The sequence below is a fragment of the Leuciscus leuciscus genome (assembly GCF_965113295.1).
Source record: "Leuciscus leuciscus genome assembly, chromosome: 6".
NCBI lineage: Eukaryota > Metazoa > Chordata > Actinopteri > Cypriniformes > Leuciscidae > Leuciscus > Leuciscus leuciscus.
In genome coordinates, this window is record NC_138730.1 from 32,077,469 (window position 1) to 32,092,130 (window position 14,662).

Consider the following 14,662-nt stretch of genomic DNA (forward strand, 5'->3'; position numbering starts at 1 on the left):
AAATGTTGAAAACATTAATTTTAAGTTATTGAAGCTTTCTTATAAATGAGACAAACTAAAACGTGTGTATGCACATGGAAATTATGTGAAGATACATTGCATATTTCTTCTCCATTTTAAGAAATTGAAATCAAATATCATATTTAAACTTTCCACACAAATAAAACTTAAAGAAGCTTTTGGAGTATTTATTGAGATGTCAAACTGAACTGTAAAATCAGTAACAGCACAAAGGCACATGACTGGAATCAGGGTTTTCGTACAGTGTTTCTGGGCTTTCTGTCACTGTGGGCTTCAGAGCGCAGTAGTACAGAGCAGAGTCTGACACCTCAGCAGAAGAGATCGTAAGATTCACTTGTTTTTTGTCTTTTGCTGACAGACGAAGAGAAGGCTCAGAAGACTCTGAATTTTCATTTACAAGTATCAGGAACTCCAGTCTAGATCCCAAATATTTCCGATACCATTGCAGGGTATATACAAGGCCATTGTAGTTACAGGACAGGGTCACATTGTCACCTCTGAAAATATGTTTTTCAGAAGACAATGGCTGTATTGTGTCAGCAAAGGATCTTCCTGTAATGGACAAAAGGCATCTGTATTTATTAAACTGATACTGAAGCCTCTATTTGATATTAAATATATCACGTACAATGTTTTTTTAAATAAACAAAAATAATATAAGAAATTATTTACCTATGAATAATGACAGTGGTATCCAACAAAAGAGAAACATGATGGTTTCTGATGAAGAATGATTATAAAGATAACAAAGCAGGAATACTTCAACTGAATCAGCCTTTCACACATTCAAGTCTTTGTGAATTTGCTCCACCCTCTTGCTGACACTTTATTTTGTTCTGATGGGCTGTTTTTCTCTCAAATTTAAAAGACCTGACCAGACCTGAAGAGACAAAAATGACTATGAAAATGAGTTCTGCACATTTGTTCCAAATATGAACTAGCTCAAATAAGCTGGTGATTGGTAATAAAAAATGTGAATGATGTAGCTCCTCCCTCTGGCAGAATACAATATCTGGTATATAAAATATATATATATATTAAAAAAAGAAACTCTAAAGAAATATACCTTGTAGGCAAAAAATGTACAGTATTGATGGGAATAACCAATTAAATGAAGAAAAGTAAACTTAAATCTAAAGCAAACTAACAATATCTTGCAGCTCAAATGTAAACATGTCAATCTCTGACCTTTGAGCAGACAAGAATCAGTCTTAAGGCAAAATCTGACCTGCGCAAAAACTAAAATGACAGCAAATTAATCTGCATCTAAGATAAAACTCACATATTGCAAGATAATTATTTTGGAAAAACTCACAAAATGAATAGTCATACAGCGCCACCTCCTGGCAAAACAGTTCAAAGTTTTCTGTACAATTTCAGTCATGGGAGATCTGTAAACCTTTGACTATATGAATGTATATATTATGACTTGTTTCAGCAAAAGGACAGACTATTGTGGTGATGATGCATTGACATTTAAGACCAGATGAAGCAAGTGTTTAGAGCTTCATCTTGAATGATGGCATGGGAGGTTTTTGTATGATGCTGTTAGATTTCCTGTCACTGTGGGCTTCAGGGCACAGTAATACATGGCAGAATCTCCCTGTACAGCAGAGGAGATCTTCAGATCCACACGTTTAATATCTTGACGAACTTCAGCAGAAAATCTGTCTGGTCTATCACTCATATCTCCACCTGGGAAGATGTAAAGGAGGAACTCCGGCATGGATCTGGGATATTGTCTGTACCATTGTAAATTATTTACAGTACCCGTAAAGTCTTTGTAACTGCAGGACAGAGTAACAGTGTCACCAACAAGTATATTTTTATCCCCTGACAAGGGTTTTATTCCATCTGCCTCTGTGTGGCCTATAAATTGAGAATAAACACCTGGTTAGATAAATCAAACAGTAACTTAACCGTAAAAGTATAGCAGTAAATAAGAAAAAAGTAACTGATCTAGATTGGAGAGAAAAAAAAAAACTTTATCTTACCAATAAATGTCCACAAAAAGCTGAGGAGAGTGAAAATAATCATGATAGCAGATATCTGAAGAAGAGTATCAAGAGTATCATTCAGACTGGATGCCTTTGAGTTCTGACAACCTCCTTCAGATGAAAATGCTTCTACATCATGATATTAAGCTCCGCCTTCTGGCACAATTATTTTCTTTCTTTAGGCCCTGTCCCAAATGGAACCCTAAGCCCTTGCGGTCTTCCTCCGAGTCCACACTTTGAGACGTAATGCAGGTTTGACTGTCAGGTAGAAGTCTGCTGAAAGTTAAGACAACAAAATACATTTTTGATATTTGGTTACAGAGAGAGAGATCTGTCTGTTTTAGGCAGAGTGCTATTATTGAAGGAAGAAGGTTTAACTAGATTTATTTTTCCTGGCTTTTCATTTATTTGTTCAGGATTCCACTTGTAAGGAACTTAATACAGTTTATAAGGTTGTAGGCTAATTTAAATTTAATTTTTTTTTTTAAATAAACATCACCAGCTTAAAATAATTATGGCTGGTAGGAAATCTGAAGAAGTGTTGGAAATGCTAGCCTACTCGTAAAAATGCTCCGATACCAACAACCGATAGTGTCCAGACAAAGAAACACTGACAACAGACGGTATAATGGGGATAAAAACGAAGTCTGTCTGGTAAATGTATCTTATTAGTGGAATATTAAACGAAACATAGTAACGTCTGTCTCTATAGCTGTGGTGCGCGAGCTGATAAGAGAAAAACGCGCTGTGGATTGAGCGCGCAGCGGCACAGACGCGAGGGCTAGTCGAGCACATCTCTTTTCACAGACGTCAATGGAAATTTTGCAGTTTAGTCGGATGTCAATGGCAAAGACAGTAAAACGAGGATTGATGTAGCTTATTATTTATGTTAACTAGAGAGAGAGAGAGAGAGAGAGAGAGAGAGAGAGAGAACTTCTGTTGAATGCTTGATTGCTGATCGTTCACTCAGCACTTGTTATTTGGATTAAATGTAAGTAAAACATGAACTGTTACCTGATTTATGTATAATGGGTGGTTCCTTACGTTATTACAGGACGTTTGCAGGTCAAGAAGTTCCATGAACGAAACATCCAAAGCGACCGCTCCGAAAACCAGCGTCTTGATAGACAGCGCGCGAATGGGCTACTGAATTGAATAGTCTTTTTATACGTCTTGCACTTGTACGGACGAATTCACACAAGTTTATGTAAAAACGCCCGTCCTAGCGAGTATCCCAGTAAACAAAGTAGGTTATATCTCTCTATTGAACGTAGACAGTATATTCAAATGGGGGTCCATGCGTTCGGCCTTAAAGGGGCAGCAGGAAATAAACCTGCTGCTGTGTTTTAATGTTAATCCAAGGGGCAACATTCTGATCTGAAAAATGAAGCCTACCCGGAAGTGCGAAAAACTGCAATACATCGAAAATCCGCTAGGGGAAGGTCCCAAAAGGGAGCAAATGTCCATAGCCCCCATGTTAAAATGTCCGATTTCACAGCATAAAATCATGTTTTTACAGGTTGGTCCCATGGACTTTTATTGGATTTTTCGATAGGTTCCGAGTGCCTGACAACGGCGAGGGTAGTGAATTTTTTTCTAACTCGTTAGTTTAGATAGTATTTAGATATAAAATGTATGACAATAAGGGCGTGGTTAACTTTGATTGACAGCTTGATTGACAGCTGAAAGGCAGAATGACAACATAAGAAGCGCCATTTTTTAATACAGTTGACATATAATACTACTGTTTCTGTATCATGAAATGTAGTTTTAAGAGTTTTTCAGGCGAGAATGTAGTTGTTTAAAGCTCAAATCTGTGGTTTATTTATAAAGATTTATGAAAATTGTATCCAGTTGTGAGATCCAGCGATGACCGGCCGCTCGGCGCGATGTACCCCGCCTGGAGCAGCCTTTCATCGGCTAGACGTTTTGAGGTTTGCCGCTGACTCTGGCGTCTCTGTAGTGGTTAAACATGAGATATAATTCGTCTTGTCTATATCTAACGGGCGATTTTTGGTCTCGTGGGCAATCGTTTTGGCTGAGGGGAAGTTTCATAACTTTATAAGCTATATTTAACTTGTACCGTTGTATGGTTAGACTAGATCATCGAGCGCATGACTTTTTATGTTTGACTGAATTGTTTGCTTTATTTGTATAGCTTATTGTAACTTTACCTTTTACTTATACTTTTATAATAGCTAATATTGATAAAACTGAAATTTAACAAAAAGAGACTGGGTTGAGTTTTGTCATTTTAAATTTTAATACAACGAAGATGATCTGTAATGTTGTTTACTGCAACATCTGTTGTTTAGTACAAATGCACATATTGCCTGGACCATATTAAAATGTTTAATATTTTTATATTATATTTAAAACGAAAAGAGGCAGGTTTGTGTTTTATATTTCGTTTTGTTATAAATAGGCAAACGTTATGTGCAGTGAATATAATCAATACGCGTCGCCTGAACCACATTTGTGTGGCTATAATGTTTAAGATTTCTTTAAATGAAAACGAAAAGAGTTAGTATGGTGTTTTATAACATATTTCGTTGCCTAAAATATACACAGAGATAACCGGAGTAGCAGAGCGAGCTGAGTGACGCGCGCTGCGTCAGAAGGTGGGCGGGGTTAGGGTTTCCCAAGATTTTCCAAGATGGCGCCGCCCATACCCCCCATAAACGGCTTCAAACCCGTTCTTCAGAAAGTCTATGGGTGACGTCACAGACGCTTTGTCCATATTTTTTACAGTCTATGTGTTAATCAAACAATGGCCAAATAAATTGCTCACTGCTCTTGACTAAATAGGCTACTCTTTTTAACTAAGATCCAACTATATTTAATTTATACAGTAAGAATATGTAATGTTTTTTTCACATTTGATTACTTTATTCAAATTTATGTAGGCCTACCTGTTGGATACCCGAAAAACTCTAAAAACACTGTTTATTTCATTTGTAGCCTTTCTTTGTTGTGTAATTTGATTATTTGTTCTTATTTAATTACTGACTGCTACTTGTCTTTAATAAAATAATAATAATTCACATTCATTAGGCTGGTAGTTTTTGTAGTATCACAATTGGAATAAAGAATTGATATTTGGCGCGGAGTTTTTGGGGGGGCAGGGGGAGCATTGCCCCCCCTGGTGAAACGGGTAATTGCATTTTTTCACAAAATTATTATTTTTTTTTTTATTGCATTGTTTAAAAAAAAAGATATATTATAAATATTTTAAATAACACAAAACAACTAAATGGTGGTAGGTAATACATCTGATTTCATATAGGCCTACTGCTTTAGTAAAAAAAAAAAAAAATTCGGGGCTCTGGGTCATGTGACTTCACATCGAAAGCGACATTACGGCCAAGCTCTCACCCGAGACCATTATCGACGCATATGCAGGATGCAAAAAACGAAAATTACTGTTGCACTAGTCTGGACAATGTAGGTCTGTAAGTTTTATTTCTCTGCCAAATAACTGCTTAAGCTGGAGAAACTCAACACACTGTTTTCAATATGCTGTTCAATATGTTTCAAAAGTGGAGAGTATTGTGTTCATTTTTCCCTCTCAAAATGTTTTAAATGTTTCATGAAGTACAACAAAATGCGAAATATAACTTGTTTTTTAATCACTCTCATTGCCACAATGTGTTTTGAAAAAAGGAAAGAAAAACCTTAAAAATCTTTTCGTTTTGGTTGAAGATAATATTTTAACAGTGCAAAAGTGGTCCACATTTCATTGATCCTAATTGTGTCCGAGCGAAGATGCGATGCGAAGTCAAGTGGCGAAGTTCTACCTGTTTACAAATATGATTGTATTGTTGTACTGTTTTTTCTTGGGTTAAAAATAAATATGTGTTTATTTAGCATTTTGTCCATACAGTATGTGCTAGTGCTGAGTTCCCCAATTGATAGGCCATGCAGGTCCCTATGGAAGTTTGTTTCCGCCACAAAATAAAACATTTTAAAAGATAATTGCGACTTTTTATCTCACAATTGCGACATCTCGCAATTCTGACTTTATTTCTCAGAGATATAAAGTCAGAATTGCGTGAAATAAAGTCGCAATTGCGTGTTATAAAGTCAGAATTCCGACTTTTTTTTCTCGCAATTGCGACTTTATATCACGCAATTCTGACTTTATAACACGGAATTGAGACTTTATTTCACACAATTCTGACTTTATATCTCTGAGAAATAAAGTCAGAATTGCGAGATGTCGCAATGGTGAGATACATTTTTTTTTTTTTTTTTTTTACCTCAGAATAGTTTATATCTCACAATTCTGACTTTATAACACGCAATTGCGACTTTATATCACGCAATTCTGACTTTATATCTCCCAATAGCGACTTTATATCACGCAATTCTAACTTTATATCTCCCATTTTGCAACTTTATAGGGGTCGCAATTATTATTATTTATTTATTATTCAGTGGCGGAAACAAGCTTCTATAGGTCCCAGCTGCTACAATTTTTTTTTTTTTTTTTTTTTTTTTTTGCCCCCCCTGGCTCGAATGTCAAACTCCGCCTAGTATAAACATTTGTACCACTGACCCAATCCTCAGCACTGAGCCCTTCTGGAGCTGCTCTAAATATGTGATGTGCTATTAAATTAAAGATAAAATATGATAGAGCAATAGAATGAACAGTGAAAGTAACAGAAGCTCATCTGTATTTTAGCAGGCTTAATTAAGCGTGAAAATAACTGAAGGATATATATATATATATATATATTTATTTATTTATTTATTTATTTGATGAACAAATTAAGCCAACTAATATGATTTATATTCTTTTGGTTTATCTTCTAATACATTTAAAAATTAGAAATGCAGTGAAAATACAGGTATCGGTTTTCAGTACCGGTATCGGACTTTATCTGGAAAAAGTGGTATCGGTGCATCCCTAATGTGGATATATTACTTTCAAGATTAGAAGTAAGGGGGCACAGTGACTGAAGGGCCCCCATTGTCCACTCATGGCGCCAACACTGCCCCCACTTGTATTGTTCTCTATGGAAATATGTGTTGTGTTGGTAGGCCTACTTATGGATTCATTAAGAGATCTTACAGTTACTGATGGCTAATGCAGTCACAAAAATAATACAGAATACTTGTGCTTGTTAGACATTAATGAAAAGCATGGCTAATCTGCAGGAAGATTATGTACTGAGGAGAAGGGTTTCCTGTCACTGTGGGCACCAGGGCACAATAATACTGTGCAGAGTCTGTTACTTTAGCAGGGCTGATTTCCAGTTCCATGAGCTTTCTGTGTTTGTCAACTTTAGCAGAAAACCAGTGGGCTGATGGATCTGCTTTAACTGGATCTCCAGATTCAGTGATGGAGAGAAGGAGTTCTGGTTTGGATCTCTGGTACTGATGATACCACAGTAGATTGTAAACAACACCACTGTAGTTACAGGAGAGAGTAACACTGTTACCATCTTGAGCTTCTTTTCCAGGACCATGAGAAGTTATTAGATCACCAAGAGAGTTTCCTGAAGAAGAAAAATGTAGTCACTTAAATTTAAACCCTTAAATCATTTTAAATGCGAATGACTGGCAAATTCAAATGAAGAATTCAAATGAAACGTAAAACAGTCTGACCTGCGAGTGCTGAAAGGAACAAAAGAAAATAGACCTGCATAATGTTGTTTTAACTCACAGAATGACAGCATTCTCAGAAGTCAGAAATGAAGAAAAAAAAAAACACACTCTCATAGAGCTCCTCCTTCTGGCAGCTTTGAAGGATTACGAAATATGAAGTTTTATTCTACCTCCAACAGTACGGTTGGGAAATGGGAATCATAAAGAATTGAATGACACTTATTCAAATTAATCTCTCAGTTAGTTAGATGTAGATATGTGCTTGATTAACTACAAAGTTAATCTGTCAAATAATTTGACTAATTTGATTGTACATTTTTGATTCACTAAAAAAACCCCACTCATATGTGTCATTTGTTCTATAATCGAACTACACAGATTGTATGTTTTATTGAGAAATAAAACCAGAGAATATTGAGAAATATTGTGATTAATCAAATTTACTTCATTTCTTTAGCCATTGTCTATTGTCAATCATTTCATATTCACAGATACTCAGTTTTATTTCATTTATACATTTAAATGTATATTTTGAAACATACTTTCCTCATTATTACTTGATTCAAGTGGAGTAATCACACTTAATGTTTGTTTGAATCTGATATCTGATGTCTTCCCATAATGGGGTCAGCCCTATGTTCCCACGGCCCTATGTTCCCACATTTCTAAGAATTTTTTTATTTACTGAAAATTTAGAAAATTAGGCCCTATGTTCCCTAGTCCCCTATGAAGGGTAATTTTTAGTGCTTGTACTGGTACAGGGATAGCCTAATTACATCACAGACAAGTCTCCCTCCTGTGAGGGGTATAGGTTTAGGTATGTTAGGGTTAGGGTTAGGGCTGTGGGAACATACACATGCTCCCCTGATAATGATGCCAGGTTTTTGTGCAGTGTTGGAGTGTTTACAGTCACTGTGGGCACCAAGGCACAGTAGTACAATGCTGAATCTTCCATTTCTGCTGAAAAGATGCTCAGATGCATGTATCCTCTCTCAGCCACAGATGAAAGCCGAAGTGCAGGCTCTGACTGGCCACTAAGCTCAGTGGCAAATATAGTCGAGATCCTGGATATTGTCGATACCACTGCGAGATGTAAACACTACTGTATTGGCAGGAGAGGGTAACATTGTCTCCTGCTGTGACTTGCTTCTCTGAGATTAATGGGTTTATTGTATTTGCATCTGCATTCTCTGTGTGAAAGAAGAAACAACAATGCTAGATTATTTCATAAATTAAGATGCATGTTGTTCACTCATAATTTACATAATCATTGGATTAAATGTAAAAAAAATTATAACTGATCTTTGAGCAGAGAAATTATGATGAAGACCAGGAACAACATCTGACCAGTGAAGGGACAAAAATGACTATGTGACTCAATGCTGCACATTTCTTCCTTAGATATAAGTAACTCAAATAGTACAGGAGCTGAGTAATAAAAATGTGTATCATGTAGCTCCTCCCTACAGGAGAATATGGGTAAGAAAAGGGTTTAATGATCATTGATCTGAGAACCTTTGATTGTATTATAGGTGTGTGAGTGATATGATCCTTACTTAAAAAAATTAATAATAATCAACCGTATCCCAACAGTTTGGAATGAGTGTAAAATTAAAAATGAGCATATGCTAAAATATCATTAAATACTTGTTAACACTGACTATAGATTGAAATATATAGTTGAATTTGGAATATTATTATAATCAACAAACGTGTAAAATATACATTTATGTTTTTATAGTAGGCTTAACCTTGGGAAGAAACAATTAGACTAGACTCTTAGCTAAACTCAGTTTACTCAGTGCTTTTAGATACAGAGAGAGTTTAAAGTTTTTATGATCAACTATAATCCACATGTAAAACAAATGCTATTGAAACTGAACTAGTATCTGAGATAATTGACAATATCTTACAGATCAGATGTCAAACGTTTGAATCACCGACCTTTAAGCAGACAAAGTATATCAGGGTCAAAATCTGATTTGCACAAATATATAAAAAAAGACCTACAGAATAAAACTGCACAATTATTTCATAAGATAAAACTTAAAATTAACAGGAGCTGGAGAACAGACTAAAATAATCAAGTGATAAAGTAATTTCTGTCTAGTGTAAGTCATAGAGCGCCACCTCCTGGCAAAATACGGTCAAGTTGAGCCTTTCTGGGAAGACGTAAACCTAGTGAATATGCATGATGCGATTTGTTCCAGTAAAAGTGAGGCTATTGTGTGGCTAGTGATGCTATTCCAGTGAGGCTATTCACACATTTAGCAAGAGGATGAAGTAAATGTCTGAATAATCGTCTTTCTTGAATGAAGGCATGGGAGGTTTTTGTATGATGCTGTTAGATTTCCTGTCACTGTGGGCTTCAGGGCACAGTAATACATGGCAGAATCTCCCTGTACAGCAGAGGAGATCTTCAGATCCACTTGTTTAATATCTTGATGAACTTCAGCAGAAAATCTGTCTGGTCTATCACCCATATCTCCACGTGGGAAGATGTAAAGGAGGAACTCCGGTTTGGATCTGGGATATTGTCTGTACCATTGTAAGTTATCTACAGTAGATGTATAGTCTTTGTAACTGCAGGACAGAGTAACAGTGTCACCAACAAGTATATTTTCATCCCCTGACAAGGGTTTTATTGGATCTGCCTCTGTGTGGCCTATAAATTGAGAATAAACACCTGGTTAGATAAATCAAACAGTAACTTAACCGTAAAAAGTATAGCAGTAAATAAGAAAAAAGTAACTGATCCGGATTGGAGAGAAAAAACTTTATCTTACCAATAAATGTCCACAAAAAACTGAGGAGAGTGAAAATAATCATGATAGCAGATATCTGAAGAATATGAAAGACTTGAGTATAAATATCATTCAGACTGGATGCCTTTGAATTCTGACAACCTCCTTCAGATGAAAATGCTTCTACATCATGATATTAAGCCCCGCCTTCTGGCACAATTATTTTCTTTCTTTAGGCCCTGTCCCAAATGGAACCCTAAGCCCTTGCGGTCTTCCTCCGAGTCCACACTTTGTGATGTAATGCAGGTTTGACTGTCAGGTAGAAGTCTGCTTAAAGTTAAGACAACAAAATACATTTTTGATATTTGGTTACAGAGAGAGAGATCTGTCTGTTTTAGGCAGAGTCCTATTATTGAAGGAAGAAGGTTTAACTAGATTTATTTTCCCTGGCCTTTCTTTATGTGTTCAGGATTCCACTTGTAAGGAAATCAATACAGTTTATAAGGTTGTTGGCTAATTTTTGTTGAAAAATAAACATCACCAGCTTAAAATAAATATGGCTGGTAAGAAATCTGAAGGAGGGTTGGAAATGCTAGATTATGTGTGATATATTCAAGATTAGAAGTAAGGGGGCACAGTGACTGAAGCGCCCCCAGGGTCCACTCATGGCGCCGACACTGCCCCCACTTGTGTGTGTATTCTCTATGGAAATGTTGTGTTGGCAGGCCTACTTGTGGATTCATTAAGAGATCTTACAGTTACTGATGGCTAATGCAGTCACAGAAACACACAGAATACTTGCTTGTTAAACATTAATGAAAAGCATGGCTAATCTGCAGGAAGATTATGTACTGAGGAGAAGGGTTTCCTGTCACTGTGGGCTCCAGGGCACAATAATACTGTGCAGAGTCTGTTACTTTAGCAGGGCTGATTTCCAGTTCCATGAGCTTTCTGTGTTTGTCAACTTTAGCAGAAAACCAGTGGGCTGATGGATCTGCTTTAACTGGATCTCCAGATTCAGTGATGGAGAGAAGGAGTTCTGGTTTGGATCTCTGATACTGACGATACCACAGTAGATTGTAAACAGCACCACTGTAGTTACAGGAGAGAGTAACACTGTTACCATCTTGAGCTTCTTTTTCAGGACCATGAGAAGTTATTAGATCACTAAGAGAGTCTCCTGTCAAAGAAAAATAGTCACTTAAATTTAAACCCTTAAATCATTTTAAATGCGAATGACTGGCAAATTCAAATGAAGAATTAAAATGAAACGTAAAACAGTCTGACCTGCGAGTGCTGAAAGGAACAAAAGAAAATAGACCTGCATAATGTTGTTTTAACTCACAGAATGACAGCATTCTCAGAAGTCAGAAATGAAGAAAAAAAACACACTCTCATAGAGCTCCTCCTTCTGGCAGCTTTGAAGGATTACGAAATATGAAGTTTTATTCTACCTCCAACAATACGGTTGGGAATCATAAAGAATTGAATGACAATTATTCAAATTAATCTCTCAGTTAGTTAGATGTACTGTAGATATGTGCTTGATTAACTACAAAGTTAATCTGTCAAATAATTTGACTAATTTGATTGTACATTTTTGATTCACTAAAAAAACCCCACTCATATGTGTCATTTGTTCTAAAATCGAATTACACAGATTGTATGTTTTATTGAGAAATAAAACCAGAGAATATTGAGAAATATTGTGATTAATCAAATTTACTTCATTTCTTTAGCCATTGTCTATTGTCAATCATTTCATACAGATACTCAGTTTTATTTCATTTATACATTTAAATGTATATTTTGAAACATACTTTCCTCATTATTACTTGATTCAAGTGGAGTAATCACACTTAATGTTTGTTTGAATCTGATATCTGATGTCTTCCCATAATGGGGTCAGCCCTATGTTCCCACGGCCATATGTTCCCACATTTCTAAGAATGTTTTTATTTACTGAAAATTTTGAAAATTAGGCCCTATGTTCCCTAGTCCCCTATGAAGGGTACGTTTTAGTGCTTGTGCTGGTACAGGGATAGCCCAATTACATCACAGACAAGTCTCCCTCCTGTGAGGGGTATAGGTTTAGGTATGTTAGGGTTAGGGTTAGGGCTGTGGGAACATACACATGCTCCCCTGATAATGATGCCAGGTTTTTGTGCAGTGTTGGAGTGTTTACAGTCACTGTGGGCACCAAGGCACAGTAGTACAATGCTGAATCTTCCATTTCTGCTGAAAAGATGCTCAGATGCATGTATCCTCTCTCAGCCACAGATGAAAGCCGAAGTGCAGGCTCTGACTGGCCACTAAGCTCAGTGGCAAATATGAGGTACTCTAGTCGAGATCCTGGATATTGTCGATACCACTGCGAGATGTAAACACTACTGTATTGGCAGGAGAGGGTAACATTGTCTCCTGCTGTGACTTGCTTCTCTGAGATTAATGGGTTTATTGTATTTGCATATGCATTCTCTGTGTGAAAGAAGAAACAACAATGCTAGATTATTTCATAAATTAAGATGCATGTTGTTCACTCATAATTTACATAATCATTGGATTAAATGTAAAAAAAATTATAACTGACCTTTGAGCAGAGAAATAATGATGAAGACCAGGAACAACATCTGACCAGTGAAGGGACAAAAATGACTATGTGACTCAATGCTGCACATTTCTTCCTTAGATATAAGTAACTCAAATAGTACAGGAGCTGAGTAATAAAAATGTGTATCATGTAGCTCCTCCCTACAGGAGAATATGGGTAAGAAAAGGGTTTTATGATCATTGATCTGAGAACCTTTGATTGTATTATACAGGTGTGTGAGTGATATGGTCCTTACTTAAAAAACTAAATAATAATCAACCGTATCCCAACAGTTTGGAATGAGTGTAAAATAAAAAATGAGCATATGCTAAAATATCATTAAATACTTGTTAACACTGACTATAGATTGAAATATATAGTTGAATTTGGAATATTATTATAATCAACAAATATGTGTAAAATATACATTTATGTTTTTATAGTAGGCTTAACCTTGGGAAGAAACAATTAGACTAGACTCTTAGCTAAACTCAGTTTACTCGGTGCTTTTAGATACAGAGAGAGTTTAAAGTTTTTATGATCAACTATAATCCACATGTAAAACAAATGCTATCGAAACTGAACTAGTATCTGAGATAATTGACAATATCTTACAGATCAAATGTCAAACGTTTGAATCACCGACCTTTAATCAGACAAAGTATATCAGGGTCAAAATCTGATTTGCACAAATATATAAAAAAAGACCTACAGAATAAAACTGCACAATTATTTCATAAGATAAAACTTATAAATTAACAGGAGCTGGAGAACAGACTAAAATAATCAAGTGATAAAGTAATTTCTGTCTAGTGTAAGTCATAGAGCGCCACCTCCTGGCAAAATACGGTCAAGTTGAGCCTTTCTGGGAAGACGTAAACCTAGTAAATATGCATGATGCGATTTGTTCCAGTAAAAGTGAGGCTATTGTGTGGCTAGTGATGCTATTCCAGTGTGGCTATTCACACATTTAGCAAGAGGATGAAGTAAATGTCTGAATATTCGTCTTTCTTGAATGATGGCATGATGGGAGGTTTTTGTATGATGCTGTTAGATTTCCTGTCACTGTGGGCTTCAGGGCACAGTAATACATGGCAGAATCTCCCCGTACAGCAGAGGAGATCTTCAGATCCACTTGTTTAATATCTTGATGAACTTCAGCAGAAAATCTGTCTGGTGTATCACTCATAGCTCCACGTGGGAAGATGTAAAGGAGGAACTCCGGTTTGGATCTGGGATATTGTCTGTACCATTGTAAGTTCTCTACAGTAGATGTATAGTCTTTGTAACTGCAGGACAGAGTAACAGTGTCACCAACAAGTTTATTTTCATCCCCTGACAAGGGTTTTATTGGATCTGCCTCTGTGTGGCCTATAAATTGAGAATAAACACCTGGTTAGATAAATCAAACAGTAACTTAACCGTAAAAAGTATAGCAGTAAATAAGAAAAAAGTAACTGATCTAGATTGGAGAGAAAATTTTTTATCTTACCAATAAATGTCCACAAAAAACTGAGGAGAGTGAAAATAATCATGATAGCAGATATCTGAAGAATATGAAAGACTTGAGTATAAATATCATTCAGACTGGATGCCTTTGAGTTCTGACAACCTCCTTCAGATGAAAATGCTTCTACATCATGATATTAAGCTCCGCCTTCTGGCAAAATTCTTCACAAAATACTTCTGTGTGTTCTGTC

The 14,662-nt window shown here is 36.2% G+C and overlaps 1 long non-coding RNA gene across 1 annotated transcript; it reads right to left on the reverse strand.

Moving 5' to 3' along the window:
- Nucleotides 1-253: 253 nt before the first annotated feature.
- LOC309500730 lies at nucleotides 254-3,360 on the reverse strand. The gene is made up of 5 exons (XR_014206675.1): nucleotides 3,033-3,360; nucleotides 2,016-2,291; nucleotides 1,792-1,890; nucleotides 694-901; nucleotides 254-573 (listed from the first exon to the last, which is right to left on the reverse strand). It is a non-coding gene; the product is annotated as an uncharacterized lncRNA (long non-coding RNA).
- Between the last annotated feature and the right edge of the window lie 11,302 nt (nucleotides 3,361-14,662).